Source organism: Rhipicephalus sanguineus, chromosome 10, assembly GCF_013339695.2.
Source record: "Rhipicephalus sanguineus isolate Rsan-2018 chromosome 10, BIME_Rsan_1.4, whole genome shotgun sequence".
NCBI classification, from domain to species: Eukaryota; Metazoa; Arthropoda; class Arachnida; order Ixodida; family Ixodidae; genus Rhipicephalus; species Rhipicephalus sanguineus.
The window spans coordinates 16336928-16352755 of record NC_051185.1 but is presented as its reverse complement, the minus strand read 5'-3'; the positions used below and the strand labels follow the sequence as shown (position 1 = coordinate 16352755).

The 15828-nt window shown below is 48.8% G+C and overlaps 1 long non-coding RNA gene across 1 annotated transcript in view; it reads right to left on the bottom strand.

The window, feature by feature from the left end:
* Positions 1–9041: 9041 nt before the first annotated feature.
* LOC125760068 (uncharacterized) overlaps positions 9042–15828 on the bottom strand; it is a 51046-nt gene continuing 44259 nt past the window's right edge. Inside the window, exon 4 of the long non-coding RNA XR_007417731.1 lies at positions 9042–9304. This is a non-coding gene — a long non-coding RNA (uncharacterized LOC125760068). The remainder of the gene's footprint in view (positions 9305–15828) is intronic.

The window sequence follows — 15828 nt, the reverse complement described above, 5'->3', positions numbered from 1 at the left end:
GGCGCAGCTCCTACACGCCACGAAACATAGGCCGCAACGCAAGCACCTGTCGTCTCTTGCGCAGCAGATGCCCTATTATAGTACCCAAGAAAGGAGAGCTATCGTTGCAGCGAAAGACTTCTTCATATGTGCGAACATGTGGTGGCAGGGTTGTCAGTACCGCTTGTAATAAGCGGAACTGGGCTTCTTTTTCCACCGAGTCGTTCGTAGAATCTGCCCGTAGCTTGTCACGTTTTTCGAGCTTATTCAAGCTTTCCCTGCAAATATATTTATCTTAGTGCTCGCCACGTTCATTAAAAACGCGCTTGTCGATGAATGAAACGTACGTTGGGGCAGTCTAGAAATAACGTTATTAAGGCGAATGTTTTAGACGCCTCATCAGAGGCGAAAATTGACTGTCGACGACGTCAAAACGAGCGACGCAAGAAATCATCACTCGATGACGTCACAGATCGCCAACATTTGTGACGTAATCATGACGTCACATAACGTGACGTCGTACGATGACGTCATCACACGACGTCGTCGCTTAATCAAAGCTGGGCATATCCTGGAGGCAGTGCAAGGCCTATCCACGTTAGGTGCAAGAAGATTTGTACAGTCGATACAATCAATTGAGATCAATACAATCGATTGAGAAGAAAAAGAAGATGGCTTTCGTCTTCGAGTCATCTTAGGCGGATTCATAAGGGACCCTGTGAGTTTTCATGCACTGGCATGAATAATGTGATTCATTGACCCCCCCCCCTCCTCATGGTGCTGCCCCTTCGTGCAGCGTTGGTCATTTTCAATGAGAGAGAGAGAAATGCTGGGAACTAAGTATTTCATACCTTGCCTCCTACTCGCGCTAAAAAAAAACAAAAAAATAAACTGCGATCATTTAGCGCACTTTTTCGATACTGTACAATAAAACGTCGCGCATGATCCCACACACATGCATGCGCGATTGTATAACGTCCACGCAACAAAAACACCAACCTGCTGCGATCTTCAAAAATGAAAAGAACAATAGAACATCGATCTTTCGGTGATTCGGGAAGGTTTCGAAGTCGCACGCAAACCAGGTCAGATAATCCGTCTTTCTCTCTTTTTTTTTTCTTTCTGTTTTGCAGTATTTGCGTCAACTGACTGGTCACGCCTTTACTGCATGCGCGGATTCTGTTGCTGCTTCTGCATTCTAAAGCAATGTCGCGTGATTTCGAGCCTGAGTCTGACGTTTAGGAAATTATTATTCTGGAGAGCTTACGTGCCATACCATATGTCATATAGCGGTGGCCGCGCATGTTACCCTTTATAGAATTACTTATCATGTTTTTAATCCATCGTAAAAAAAAAAAAACCTCACGAGAAGTTTCGTAATAAAAGAAATGTAAAGCGACCCTAATTTTTCTTCTGAGTCGATGTACGGATCCTTCCCATGCTTAAATGATCATTACAATCAGGGGCGTAGCCATGGGGTGGGGGGTGGGGGGTGGTTGGGAGGTTCAGCCCCCCCGAAAGTTTTAAATTTTGCTTGCGTATATATAACGCACACATACAAACGAACGCACGAACACACATAAAGCATTTGAACCCCCCACCCGAAAAAAATTTCTGGCTACGCCCCTGATTACAATCTTTGAAACTCAATGTAGAATATACGATACGGTGGGCATTACTATGATTGTATATATATATATATATATATACGCAGTGAAACAGGCGCGCGTACGAAGCGATTTATTGACGTTTCGGCCGCGGGTCCGGCCTTCAAGGCCGGACCCGCGGCCGAAACGTCAATAAATCGCTTCGTACGCGCGCCTGTTTCACTGCGTATATTTACCCGGACCTAGAATCATCTTTTCTCGACACACACACACACACAACACACACACACACACACACACACATATATATATATATATATATATATATATATATATATATATATAATATATATATATATATATATATATATATATATATATATATATATATATATATATTGTAATGTAGGTAGTGGACATGCGGCTTGACCAAGAGAGAAGATAAGGACGACGACGAGCGATCGCTACCCGCGCTGCTAGTTAGCCCTTGTCGTAGTAAAACCGTTGTCCAGTTGTCGACACTCCTGCCTTTAATACAGCCTCGTTTGAATTGGTGGAGGTGCTAGGTACGCCCGGTCTTCATCCTGGAATTGCGTAGCCGGACACTACCGCGACCCATCACGATGGCTGATGCGGGACCGTCCCATGGCGCTCCCGATGCCGCACCAACGCCTGTTTTCTGCCCTGGCGCACTCCGGCAGCGTGATCCTCCCATATTCACCCTCGTCTGAATATATATATATATATATATATATATATATATATATATATATATATATATATATATATATATATATATATATATATATATAGTTTTGCCTGCGTAGCGCCAAGCGACGACAGCATACGAGAGCCCGAGCCCCTAAAGTGCTCCGCACTTAAGCCTATTGACATGACAAGGGCGGCTATGACTTAATGCGACAGGGGTACAGCGCACATCCGAAGAAAAGCCGTCTGTGTAAAAATCACCGCATTTTCCCTCATTTATTTCCGGAAAACATCGTTAAAGGGACAATATATAAAGTGAAGCAATGAATCAGTTTAGATTGATAAATCATACTCTGAAAACTCTATTGTCGTTAATTTCACATCATAGGTTTATTAATAGGGGAGAAACGTCAAGGTCAAAGTTCATTCCTAAACTTCGCGCCGAAATCTCCGCACGTGACGTCACGGATTTCGAAATGTTTTAGTCGCATTTAGGCCTCACTGGCTGAACGAATGTTTCTGAAACTTAGTATGCTAAGCCTCTGGCCCCCTCAGAGTACAATGTACTTAATATTTGCCGATTAGGAACTACGTAAGCACTAGCGGACGCTGTCAAAATCTATGACGTCACGACGATTGGTGCAGGAACTTCAATAAGGGGTCGCCACTCGCATTTTCTTTTCGCGCGTTTTCTCGTTTACGAAGCGTCTTATCGCGGCAAGCGTGGTGGTTTTGGTATTGTGAAAGAGTAATTTACTACATATAATACGAGAAAAAAATAGATTTTCCCTTTAGTGTCCCTGTAAATCGAATTCGGTGCCATGAAAGCCTCGTTATTTCTAGTTGATGACAACATTGAACTCCATGGGTACCTTCCGGGGAATGGAAATTTCTTCGTTAGATCGGGAAATTCGTAAAATCGGGCTTTGTTAGATCAAAATCCGACTATATATATATATATATATATATATATATATATATATATATATATATATATATATATATAGAATGAAGGAAAGAAGATGAATCTTAAGGGCTCGTTTTCTTTGTTAGACACAATATTAATGAGAACTAACAGACTACAACGCCAAGAAAAGTATAGGGGGTGTTATCTGTAGTATTTGGAATAAGAAAGTAAAGTGGACGAAAAGATAACATATATATATATATATATATATATATATATATATATATATATATATATATATATATATATATATATATATATATATATATATATACGGCAGTGTATGTGTGTGTGTAAAGCGCGCAACAGGCGTGAAAATGCAGCAGAAGCGTGTGACGGTGTATCGCGTAAGAGAGGAGAAGAGACGGCCTCCTCTCCCTCTATTTTTGTTCCCACGGGCGGCGCACGGGAAAGGGTGCGAAGGGTGGAGTGAGAGGGCATCGCCCGCAGCCAAGAACCTCGTGGCAGCGTCGGCATCGCAAAAAAGAGGGACCCGACCGCTTGCAGAAGTGTTGCGCGCGTCCGACGGCACCAGTGGACTCTCCGCCGGACACCACCTACATCAATCCGAGAACCAAGAGCGCCGGATTATCCGTTTGTTGCGTGCAGTGTAGCGTGGCCAAGCGCGCAAGTGCTTGGCTTAGTTTAAAAGCGTACTGAATTGCGAGCCGCTGAATGCAACTGCCAGCCCGCCTCATTCCCTTCTTTTAGTGACGTCACAACTTACTCCAAAACTGCTACCCATAACGATGCCCCCCCCCCCCCCCCCCCGCCATTACTGCATCCGGCGTGGTTTTGAACTGCCTCCGAGATCGGCGCGCCTTGATGATGTCACGCTGTGACACCATCATGCGACGTCAGGGTGACTTCGTGATAATAATAATAATAATAATAATAATAATAATAATAATAATAATAATAATAATAATAATAATAATAATAATAATAATAATAATAATAATAATAATAATATCTGGGGTTTAACGTCCCAAAACCACGATATGATTATGAGAGACGCCGTAGTGGAGGGCTCCGGAGATTTCGACCATCTGGGGTTCTTTAACGTCCACCTCAGTCTAAGTACACGGTCCTCAAACATTTTCGCCTCCATCGAAAATGCCGCCGCCGCGGCCGGGATTCTATCCCGCGACCTTCGGGTCAGCAGTAGAGCGCCATAACTACTAGACCACCGTGGCGGGGCTGACCTCGTGACGATGTCACAAGTTTTGGCGACCTGCGACGTCAGCACATTACAGAAGTGCGCGTAACTGGGCTGGATGGCACATGAGTAAGACGAGAGAAAAACAGCTCTAAACACGGGGCGGAGAAGAACGACAGACACAAGCGCTGAAACTCGGCGCTTGTGTCTGTCGTTCTTCTCCGTCCGGTGTTTAGCGCTGTTTTGCTCTCGTCTTAGTCAGCACATTATAATTTTCTGCACACTCGTGTTCAAGCCGACGGTCACTGCTCTGGTTTGATGAGGCATACAATGCTTTCGCCTTAATAAAGACAGAGCGGTGGTTTCAGAAAAATTATCTCCGTTCGAAGATTCACAGCCCACATACCTGCTTCAGCGGCGCGCCTCATCCTGCTTCATCTTGCGCCTCGTGTGATCGTCGCCATTGCGGAGAATCGATCCCACGCGCGTCCATATCCAGGCACGTAGCCAGGATTTTTTTTCGGGTGGGGGGGGGACAAGGCCTGATTATTCGAAAGAAAGTCTTTTCATCGCAAAAAGAAAATAAGAAAGTTGCCCGGGAATATAGAAGGCTCTACGAATTTCGGGGGGGGGGGGGGGGGGCGCCCCCCCCCCCCGCCCTTGCCTACGTGCCTGTCCATGTCTATACTTCAAGTTTACACCCCTCCCCCACCTCATTTAGAAGAAAAAAAAACGGAAAACAATCCGGCAATACGAAACGCCGTCGATCCACTCGCGCAGCGCTCGGGGCTCCCACTGCACGCAACTCTGCGCAATCATCGACGTATAGTCGCAGCCATTTCGAGGTCCGTTCGAGCTGCCGCCACCGGAGTTCACAACAGCGACAGCGGCGGCAAGGCGCCGAGCCGAGAAAGCATAGAAGAGACCGCAGGCAGGCGGCGGCTAGTTTATGCCGCCAGAGACGGCGGCATCTCCGAAGCCGACGCGAGATCCCAGCTGCCGCACATAGCAGCAGCAGCAGCAGCAGCGGTATAGCGACGACTCCGCCGTTCCCAGACAATGCGCCTTTTCATATTTCACGCCGCAGTCCGCCGCCGCTTGTAGCGGCCGCTGCTGTGCTGCGTATAAGCGGGAGGCCTTCCGGCCTGATGCATCTATTCCTCGTATATACTATACTGCACTGGCAATATAGGAAGGAGGGAGTCCCTCTCCGACTGGCCTGTCTCTGCAAGCGGACGCGTAAAGCTTCTTCCGCACGGAAGGACCTCCGAACGTTGGCCTTCGCAGCGCGGGCCAACGCTCGTAAAGCCGCCCCGAGGTCCTATATACGTCGAAGCCTTCCATGCATAGGACGCGTGGTTGAGAATGGGATGCGTCAAAGGCCGCGGCTTCGCTTCATTTCGCGGCCGTGGCTTGGACATCCAACGACGGACATACCAGTGTGTGTGTGTGTGTGTGTGTGTGTGTGTGTGTGTGTGTGTGTGTGTGTGTGTGTGTGTGTGTGTGTGTGTGTGTGTGTGTGTGTGTGTGTGTGTGTGTGTGTGTGTGTGTGAGAGAGAGAGAGAGAGAGAGAGAGAGAGAGAGAGAGAGAGAGAGAGAGAGAGAGAGAGAGAGAGAGAGGGGTGAGGTACTGCAGCCATAACGAGTACCCATCGATGCTCTTAAGAGCAAGGGTCCTTGCTCGTAGAGAACGGTCGCGGCTTTCGGTAGACGCTGGGATTAACGAGGGACATCCCACATTCCAAGCTGTCAATCCTGAAAATCGACACGCTGTCCGGGAGTCGTCGAACGCATACTCTGCTATCGTGCAATTGAGGGCATTGCCCCCTGTAGGACTGTGTAGTCACATCGAACGTACCTATGCTACAGAGTTTTTGTAAGAAACCACCGCGGTGGTGTAGTGGGTATGGTGCTTGAATGCTGACACGAGGGTGGCGCGATCGAATCCCGTCCGCGGCGGCCGTATTTCGACGAACGTGAAATGCTGGCGGGCAAAGTGTTTAGATTTATAGTGCACGTTAAAGTACCCCAGGTGATCTACATTTCCAGAGCCCTCCACTACGGCGTGCCTCATAATCATATCGTGATTTTGGGACGTAAAAACCACACACACACACACACACACACACACACACACATACACACACACACACACTGACGAACATACATAAAGGTTGCCCTCCATTTTCTCCCCGAGCAAATTTCTCGCTACACCCTTTGTGCCCCAGCTTGTTCCGATGCTGTAGAAAGGTGGTCTCCCGCACACTTTCTCGACGTTCATGCTCTTCTACAGTTTGTCGACTAATGCGACGTCATGCGGTCGACGCGACAGCGCGCGGGAGAAGCCTCAAACCGCCACGCCGCACGCGGATACCACGCGGAACGAGTATTCTACGTGAAACAGTACACCACACACTCGCAGTGCAGGGCAACGACACCGCGCTGTAACGCTTATACGCGGGGTTACACGAGGTGAAGCCGCGTATAATAACGAAAGGCAACCAGTAGCCCGTATAAACGAAATCCCTAAGAGAGATCTATGCGTTTCACGGAAAAGAAGAGGCGAAGTGCCGCAGGCAGTACAGCGCTGACGCGTATGTATACTACAGAAAGTGAAAGATGTTAAGAAAGAAAGAGAGAAAGAAAGAAAGAAACGACCTCCTTTCTCTTATACGCTTCTTATTCGGTTTGACAGGACCGTAACCTCTGGTCAGACAGCACCCCCCCCCCCCCCAACTACCCCTCTATAAGGGGGAAAGGGTGCCTGGCCAGACACCCCCCTTATCTGACGCCACTAACCCCTCTGACTCCAAATCCCAGCGTGCCCCCATAGATGGCCCGCTTGACTTTTGATTGGCTATGATTTACACCACCAGGAAGAGGAGAGCAGAAGTTCCGAGCGGCGCCTTCTTGGATGTATGTGCGACCGGCGGCGCGCTGTATGCGAAACGTGGAGGAATAACCTACACTCTCTTTTTCCCTTTCTCTTTCCTCTTTCCCCCCCGCTCTTTCACACCGGCAGCGCGTCATCCGCTGCTGCAGCATTGGCTTCCTCCCTCTGAGGCGCTGCTTTGCTTTGTGTTGCTTTCGTTGTCCCGGTGTTTGTTGCCTCGTGACGTATGCTTATTACGAGCCCTAGATTATGGGCCATTCCGAAGGCCACAGAGGTGACAGGTTCGTTTTACCTCCACCCCTCCTCCACCCTCTATCCTCCTTGTATTTTTTTTCTTTCTTCTTTCGTTATGGCGCTGCCGTTTTGTTATTTTTTTATTTTGTTTTCTTGCTTCTTCTTTATTCGAGTGTAACACCGGAACTGAGTTTACTAAAGACCGCTTGCACGGCGCCTAAAGGTCAACACCCTCATAACAAGCAAAAAAAAAAAATCTCGCAGGCTTTGTAAACCCCTGTAACCGGTAACCCCACTTGAACACACGTGTTCCTATGCATATAAAAAGACTATGTCGGTGCGTTATCTTTGATTTTATTTATTGCATATGTTATGTATACGGCTCGAAGGCGTCAACTTCCTCGACATCGACCTAATACATAGACATGACAGAACGGTAGCTTGGGCTAGTTGGTGATTTAGCGTCGACATGTTTACACGGCGCAAATTGAACGAGGACAGATGAGAGGACACAACACAGCGCCTGTGCTGTGTCCTCTCATGTGTCCTCGTTCAGTTTGCGCTGTGCAAGTATGTCAGGTGATGCACAGTACTCACGGATCGAAACAGGACAATTTAGGGCTAAGTAACGCACATACTTTCGTTTCTACCGTCTTTATAGTTCGGGTCATATATCGGCGTAATGTCGACTCGGCCGCGTAGATCAGAGCCAACATTATCTTTAGAGGTCAGATTCGCCGAGACATGACGTGGTTAACTCGAGCAATTGCGCGTACAAGTCGTCATACAAAAAAAAAATTGATGTCGCGTTTGAATGCGTCAGTACAGTACACACGTTAGTGTGGTAGACGCGCACAACTGACTGACAAGAAAAAGAAGAAGGCTTTCGCCTTCGAGTTTTAAGTAAATGCATAACCCGTGTGAGGGTTTTTTTCTTTTTCTTTTTTCACAGTGCCGACTAACAGTGAAGCCTTGGTAACGGTGTACTTGTATTTCACAAAAAGCGAAATAAAATAAAAGCCTGCACTAAAATCTCACTGTCTTCGTAGGGAGGTTATTTCCATAAACAGCCGCAGAGTCACACATCTCGCTTATACGCAGATCTCTGCTACGTAACTGCGAAGCCCGCTGAGCATTCTGGATCGCGCTGCATCATCTAAATGTCGCTGCCAAGCACAGCTGCAGTTTCAGCGTGCTTTGTACAGACTTCCTCCCTTAGATTACGCGTTGCCTACGCGTTTGGCCAGAAACGTGACCCTAAGGTCCGTATTCAAGATAAACAAGGACATTACTCGGCTAAAACGAGCTCTTTATTTGTTTTTTGTTCTTTTGTAGATATATATTTCTCTGCACAGCGGCAGTAATTGTTTTCCCGGGAAACCGCACTAAGAGTCCGTGCATATAGTATGTGTTAAATATAGGAGTCGTGCCGATGACGTAAACTAAAACAGCAGGAAAGCGACGCCGGGATTCGTGCAAAAAAAAAATAATAATAATAATAATAACTTACGTGTTGGCAGTGCAGGTGCATACGACGAATGGGAGTGCTTTTACGTATAGCATTATTTACTTTTCTACATATCCGTCATATCTTGGAATGTTTTGCCGAACTATTTTTCTGGCATTGAAGGTGTTTCCCTTTTTTTTTTTTTCCTGGAACGTGCAAACTCATCTGCCCGTTCAAAGGAGTCATCGAAGTTTCTATAGGACATATACGGGGACGCGGCCACCGTGCGCGGGAATCGAACCCGCGTGCTCTGGAAATGAGTGGACATAATTGGCCAATGCATTTACAAACAATTTTCTATTAAGAGTGACTGGCACGTGCATGCAACTGTCGTACATTGTCGCTGACTCCGGAAACACGCAGCGTATATAGTATAGCTTTTGGATTTATTATCATAACTGTTTGTAGTTTTACGCGCCGAAACCACCATACGATTAGGAGGCATGTCTTAGTGGGAGGACTCCCAATTATTCTCGACCACCTGAAGTTTAGAAGGGTGGAACGTTGGGCGAGTTGGTACATAGCTTGAAGAAATAATTGTGTTTTTGTGCCCCAAACTGAGAACGAGGGAAAAAAAAAAAGAAGACCGAGAGAAGAGAGGATATGGCGCCAGATAATATAAGGTGGTGCTTGGTTGATTGAAAGAGAAGATTGGAAAAGGCGCCCTTTCTGTCTTCTCTAGTTTTTTTTTTTTTTTCTCGTTCTTAGTGTCAGAATTCTTACGTTAACCTGAGGTTCATTAACGGACACCTCAATCTAAGCACACGGGTGGTTCTCTGCATTTCCGGCCGTCATAATGCGGCCGCCGCGGCCGGGAACCGAACCCACACCCTTGGCGGCTCCTCAGATTTCCTACGACGTTCGGTGCGTGCTACCCATTGAGCATGCAGAGCGCGAACGCGCAAGAACCCGCGCTACGCGCGCTCGCTGATCCGGGGAGGGACGCACGCACAGCGAAGGCGACGGGAGGCCCCGGCTTCTCGTGCGACCGCACGAGCGAGCGAGCTAGCGCGGCAGCGCACGGAGGTAGTCGTGGTTGGCGGGAGGGCGAGGGTGTGCTCCGGCGGTGACACTGACGTCAGGGACGGCGGCGATTAAGGCTCGGGCCAGCAGAGCGTGTCCGGCGCGAGGGGTCGGGGGTCAAGGGGACCCGTCCCGCTTCCCTCGGCGGCGACTGGGCAGCGCAGAAAATCACCGTAATTGCGGCGGGTGCCCCCCCCCCCCCCCCCCCACTTCTTCCTCCTTTCTTTCGTTTGCCGTTCTTTGTTTTGCCCCTCTTTCCTTCTTTCTTTCTTTGTACGGAGACACGCGCGCTCGGCCTCTCCATTCTACGGACGTGCACGGCTCCCTTGCAGTCCGTCCCGTCCTCGTTGCTCGTAACTGCAGGAAGACGAAGAGATAGTAGCGGCAAGGAACGACGAGACGCGACGCCCAGTCCAGCTCGCAAGAGAACGCGCGGAGAGTGAGAGAGTTAAGGGAAAGGGCCGAGGAAGGGAAAGGGTTCCGGCGACGTCGCGCCATCCCTCCTCCAGCGTCAGCGACGGCGGCGCGCCGCATCGCGCGTCGAGCGCATGCCCGTCGGAGCGGCGCAGCAGGTTGAGGAGGTAAACACCCGTGGAGTGACAGACGGAGTGGCAGTGCGAGCGTTTCCGCTTCCGCGGGAAACTCGTATGAAAAGTTGTTGTTCATGAAGTTACCTCTATTCACGCAGCACCTACATACTGCGAGGTGGTCGGTGGTGGTGTTCTCTTTATTAAACCGAAAAAAAGAGGGGACCAGCGGGAAGACTGGTTGCGCTGGCTTGAAGCATCGACACATAACTGGCGACCCGCGACGGTGGTCTAGTGGTTATGGTGCTCGACTAGCGCTGACCCGAACGAAGGTCGCGGGATCGAATCCAGGCCGCGGCGGCCGCATTTTCGGTGGAGGCGAATATGCTTGGGGCCAGTGCCCTAGCCATCGTTTGCCCCGGTTGCAGATATATACTAAAGTGATTCGCAGGCGGCGGTCAGAAATTATGCACAAGGCAGAATTTCAACAGAGGCCGCGGCTATCCTCAAAGCGAACGCGAACTATATCACCTCTGAAGAGACGGAAGAACGACACATTATATGGTTCCCGGTTCATATGTCCCCTCACACCCCCAATGGAGAGGTCCACCGCGTAGCGCGAGGTCTCACGTTCCGCGCCCGTGTAGAAAGGTCCTCTCCAAGGGATGGAAATCCAGTGGAGGGCTGGACAGAGAGGGACAGAATGACTAGATACTGTGACATCACAAAATTTTATCAAAAATCCAGGCGTATTTATCCACCCCCAAGCCCCAAACTCGACAGGGCCCAATCGGTAGATTGGAGGCAATTACAAACCCAGACCTTCCCCAACCCCGTTCACCTCAGGGGGATATACCCAGACGTCTATCCAGACGATAACTGCAAATTATGCGGCTGGACTAACGCATCTCTTAGGCACATTCTCTGGGAATGCACGGTTATAGGCGAAGAAAATGCAGTCTCCCCAGCTGAAGCTGCAGCGCGGTGGACGGCCGCGCTGCGCAGCTCAAACCGCCAAGATCAACTGTGGGCCATCCAGCAAACCAGTGAGGCGGCGAGGAGACAGGGTCTCCGGTCCTCCTCGGGGGCGGCCTAGGCCCAGGCCACGAATTTGCCGGATTTCGGAATAAAGTTGCTACCACCACCAGTGTGCTTAGATTTAGGCGCAGTTTAAAGCGCCCCAGGCGGTCGACATTTCCGGAGCACTCCAATACAGCGCCCCTCATAATCATATCGTGGTTTCGGGACGTAAAACGCCAATAATTATTATTACATATAATTTGCGGTTTGCAGTATTTGAGTACACGTGGAGAAATAATTGAACGTGTGTGCCGTAAACTGTACTGTACACCCAACAACAAAAGTTTACGGGACTTTGGCGCCACAACAAATGCGGATTTCTGCTCTATATTAGCGCGCGATGCTTTTAATCTAGCTGGCAACTGTATATGTTACAATACCAACTATATAGAGGCTGGAATAACAAGACGGATTCTTCTAAATCAGACCAGCTACAGTAAAAGCTCGTTAATTAGGATTTCACGGGACCGGAAAAACTGTCCGAATTAACCGAATGCCGAATTATCGAAAGTAGCCAGAAAACAATTAACAAATGTCTGTTTCATCAATGCACTTTCACTTTCTTGGGGAATACGTAAATCCAGTAATTATTTTGCATAAGAGCATCTGCAAAAGCCGCAATTTTCGGCATTTGCGACTTCGTTCACATCGTTAAGCGCAGCTCAAGGCCCCGCGTGTCTTAAGCCGAACCGTGCTCTGAACTCATACTTCATTACGTACCAGCAACGTGATTGTGGATGGCGACCACGTCTTTACGAAAGCCCGCGGCCGTTTCGACTGCCCGAGAACGCCGTTTTCGCCGCATTGCGGCGCTTCGTGCTTGGCGCGCTCCGAGGATCGTCCGCGAATTTACCGGATTGCGGCCAAATATGACCGAATTAACGAGACCTTGATGCCACTGAACAATGCATACGCTGGCCGGGGCCAGAGATCACGTCCGAATCATCCGATTTTCCGAATTAACGAGTGTCGCATTAACGAGCTTCTACTGCATTTACTACGCGTCATTATGCGCGTTAAACGGTGCTGCACCGTTCTAGTGGGACACACTGAAACGTGTTTCGCACAGTTGTATATATATAGTTAAAAGCCACTTCCGACGGGACCCCCCCCCCACCTTTCTTCTCGTCACGCGGCGCTAACAATAGCAAAGAAAACGTAAGTTGCGCGCAGTACGGCTTCAAACAAAGAGTGTGTGTTTGTATATATACAACATAACGACGTTGTGCGAACGGACAAAAGAGGGGGGCCCGTGTATAGAGGGTATTAAGCTGTAACGGTGAACAAAAGGCGGCATACAAGAAAGACCCGGGCGCTAACAATAAAAAAAAAAGGGCGCATCACAAGTGAAAGTGATTAGGTTTGTAAGACAAAGCGTTACACAAAAGAAGTTGTGTTACTCCGCGCCGTAAAGAGCGTCCCCTTTGTGACGATTGATAAAAGGCGAGGTGACAGACGATCGTGTGCAGACTGCCAGTCTGTCCGTTGAATACTCAGCACAGCCCGGTATGTACTGTATGACTCGGTTATCGATTCCTTCTTCTTATCTACACTATATCTTATCTAATGAGGACAACGACTACCTCGGCATTTTCCGGCCGCATTCTGAGACTGGGTACGACGTCCGATTTCGGGCGAATAGACTACTGGCCGATCCCGAAGGTACTACCACGCATTTAAGCAGTCTATCTCTCATTGAATCACGTGGCTTCGACTACCGCGTATTCTTGTACACTACCAGCTTTGAGGTGCTATTCTGGACACTGTCGAATTCTGTCATATCGTAAAAATTTGTAATGGCGGCGTTGTAAGCCAATCACAGAGGCCGTAGCAGCCCTCTGGGCCAATCAATGTTCACTAATGGCGGATTTTGACACTGTCCTGAATAGCACCTCTGATCGGTCTCAGGACCAGCGCACAACGTTCCGTATACACTGCTCATGATCGATTGTCATTTCTGTCGTTAATGGTTCCTTAAACGTTTACGTTGTTGGACATCTCACGTTTATCGATATCTCTGCTTCATCGTCTACGAATGGAGTGTCGCCTTGCTCTTAAAGGTGTACTCATAGAAAAATTTTATTTATTTATGTATTTTTTGCGTCAGATGAAAGGCCAAGTCCTCAAGATCCGAGATACTGTACTGGTTAAGCGCAAGTGTGGCGTGAAAAATTGATTGCGACATGTTCTTAAAGGCTAGTCTCGGTTCCTACCGTATACCCTCACGTCACGACGCGGTATGGGCTTCTCGTCACGTGTTCGCGCAAGATATCGTGACGTTTCCATGACCTCACCGCACCGTGGCTCCGTTTGCGACGCGGAAGCGGTCATTTTGCATGTTTTGGTCGCCGACGTCATCAAAACTAGCCATATTGACGTGTGAAGTCGCCAGAATTGATACTGTAGCCGACTTCATGGTGGTGTCGATGTCGGTAGGTGCGCCGCGCGATATATGACTAATGTAAAAATAAAATATCTCATCGGCATTTCCTGAGGTTCACCCTTGCCCAAAGCCGTCTCAGCATGCAGGAGACTTGTATGGCGGAGTAACGCCAGCTTCGAAAAAACTGGGGGGGGGGGGGGGGGGGGGGGGGGGGGAGGGGAGCACCAAGGGAAGGGTGTTTCAGCTCCACTAAAGTAGGGTCGAGGCATGCAGTGTGCGCCGGTGTTTCCCACAGCAAAATCTTTACTCTTCCGTGCTTTACTCGCCACCGGTCTATGTATACGCACACCATCACTTTGCAGATGTGTTTCAAGAAGTGGTGTTTCAAATAGATGACTTTACTGTAGAGATGCACGTTTGTGTCTCTGGTTTTGGATAAGAAACTTAAGCGCCTTGGTGAATTTCTTCGGGGATTCTGACACCGCCGCTAAGCCAAACAATGTTTTAGGCAGTAACGACGGACCTTTTAACTCATGATAGTCATAATGTGGACCGGTGGCGAGTAGTGGGATTTTTACCCAATTTGAGGGGCGAAGCACCTAAGGGTCTCGCCTTGTCGACGTGTATATATATATATGTGTGTGTGTGTGTGTGTGTGTGTGTGTGTGTGTGTGTGTGTGTGTGTGTGTGTGTGTGTGTGTGTGTGTGTGTGTGTGTGTGTGTGTGTGTGTGTGTGTGTGTGTGTGTGTGTGTGTGTGTGTGTGTGTGTGTGTGTGTGTGTGTACAGATGCAAAATTCAAATATTTTCGGGGGGTTTGAACAACCCCTGGCTACGCCAGTGGTAAGTACCCCCTTTAAGTGTTCAGGAAGGGAAGAACGGAGCTTAAGCTACCCGCCACGGTGGTCTAGTGGTTATGGTGCTTGTCTGCCGACCCGAAGGTAGCGGGATCGAATCCAACTCGCGGCGGCCGCATTTCGATGGAGGCGAAATGCCAGAGTCCCCTGTGCTTAAATTTAGGTGCACATTAATGAACCCCAGGTGGTCGAAATTTCCGGAGCCTTTCACTACGGCGTCTCTCATAAACATAACGTGCTTTTGGAACGTAACATCCCAACATCTATTTTTAAAAATACATTGAAGGTTTAACGCCTTAAGAATAATAATTCTCTTCAAATGCATCCCTTGGCCTACGCGACCGTTCTTGCAGGACGATGTGAAAACCGAATGACGGCCGCTCCGGTCTGCATCGGGAGAAGTACGAAAGTCGGCTTCATGTATATAAGGCACGTTATCTTTTATTTTTTAAACCGCGTTTCCTTTTTATTCTCCTCTTTTTCTGGCTTTTTATTACACCACCCTCCACAGGAGCCAGTGGCTCGGCTTTCGAAAACGACTGCTACACACAGTTGGGAGCTCGCAAAATAGAAAGAAGGAATAAAGAAAAAGTAGGAACGAGGAAAAAGCGCAAGACCGTCATAAACGCGCGTGCGCGCACACACATCCTGCCGTCGCCGCCCTTGGATGGCGGCGAGCCGCGATTGGTTGGAACTCGGGTTCGAGCTCCGCCCCCTAGCGTCGATGACGTCGCAGCGAGGGAAAAAAATGAACAAGCTGCTCCGCGCCGCTGCTCCGGCTCTGGGCTTGGAGTTGGCGTCGCGTTTGCTTTCCATTTCGAGCGGGAGCGCTTGCTTCTATACATATCTACATAGCACGTTGAGATCGCAGGAGCATGCTATGTAAGGTCGCACACAGCATAACAG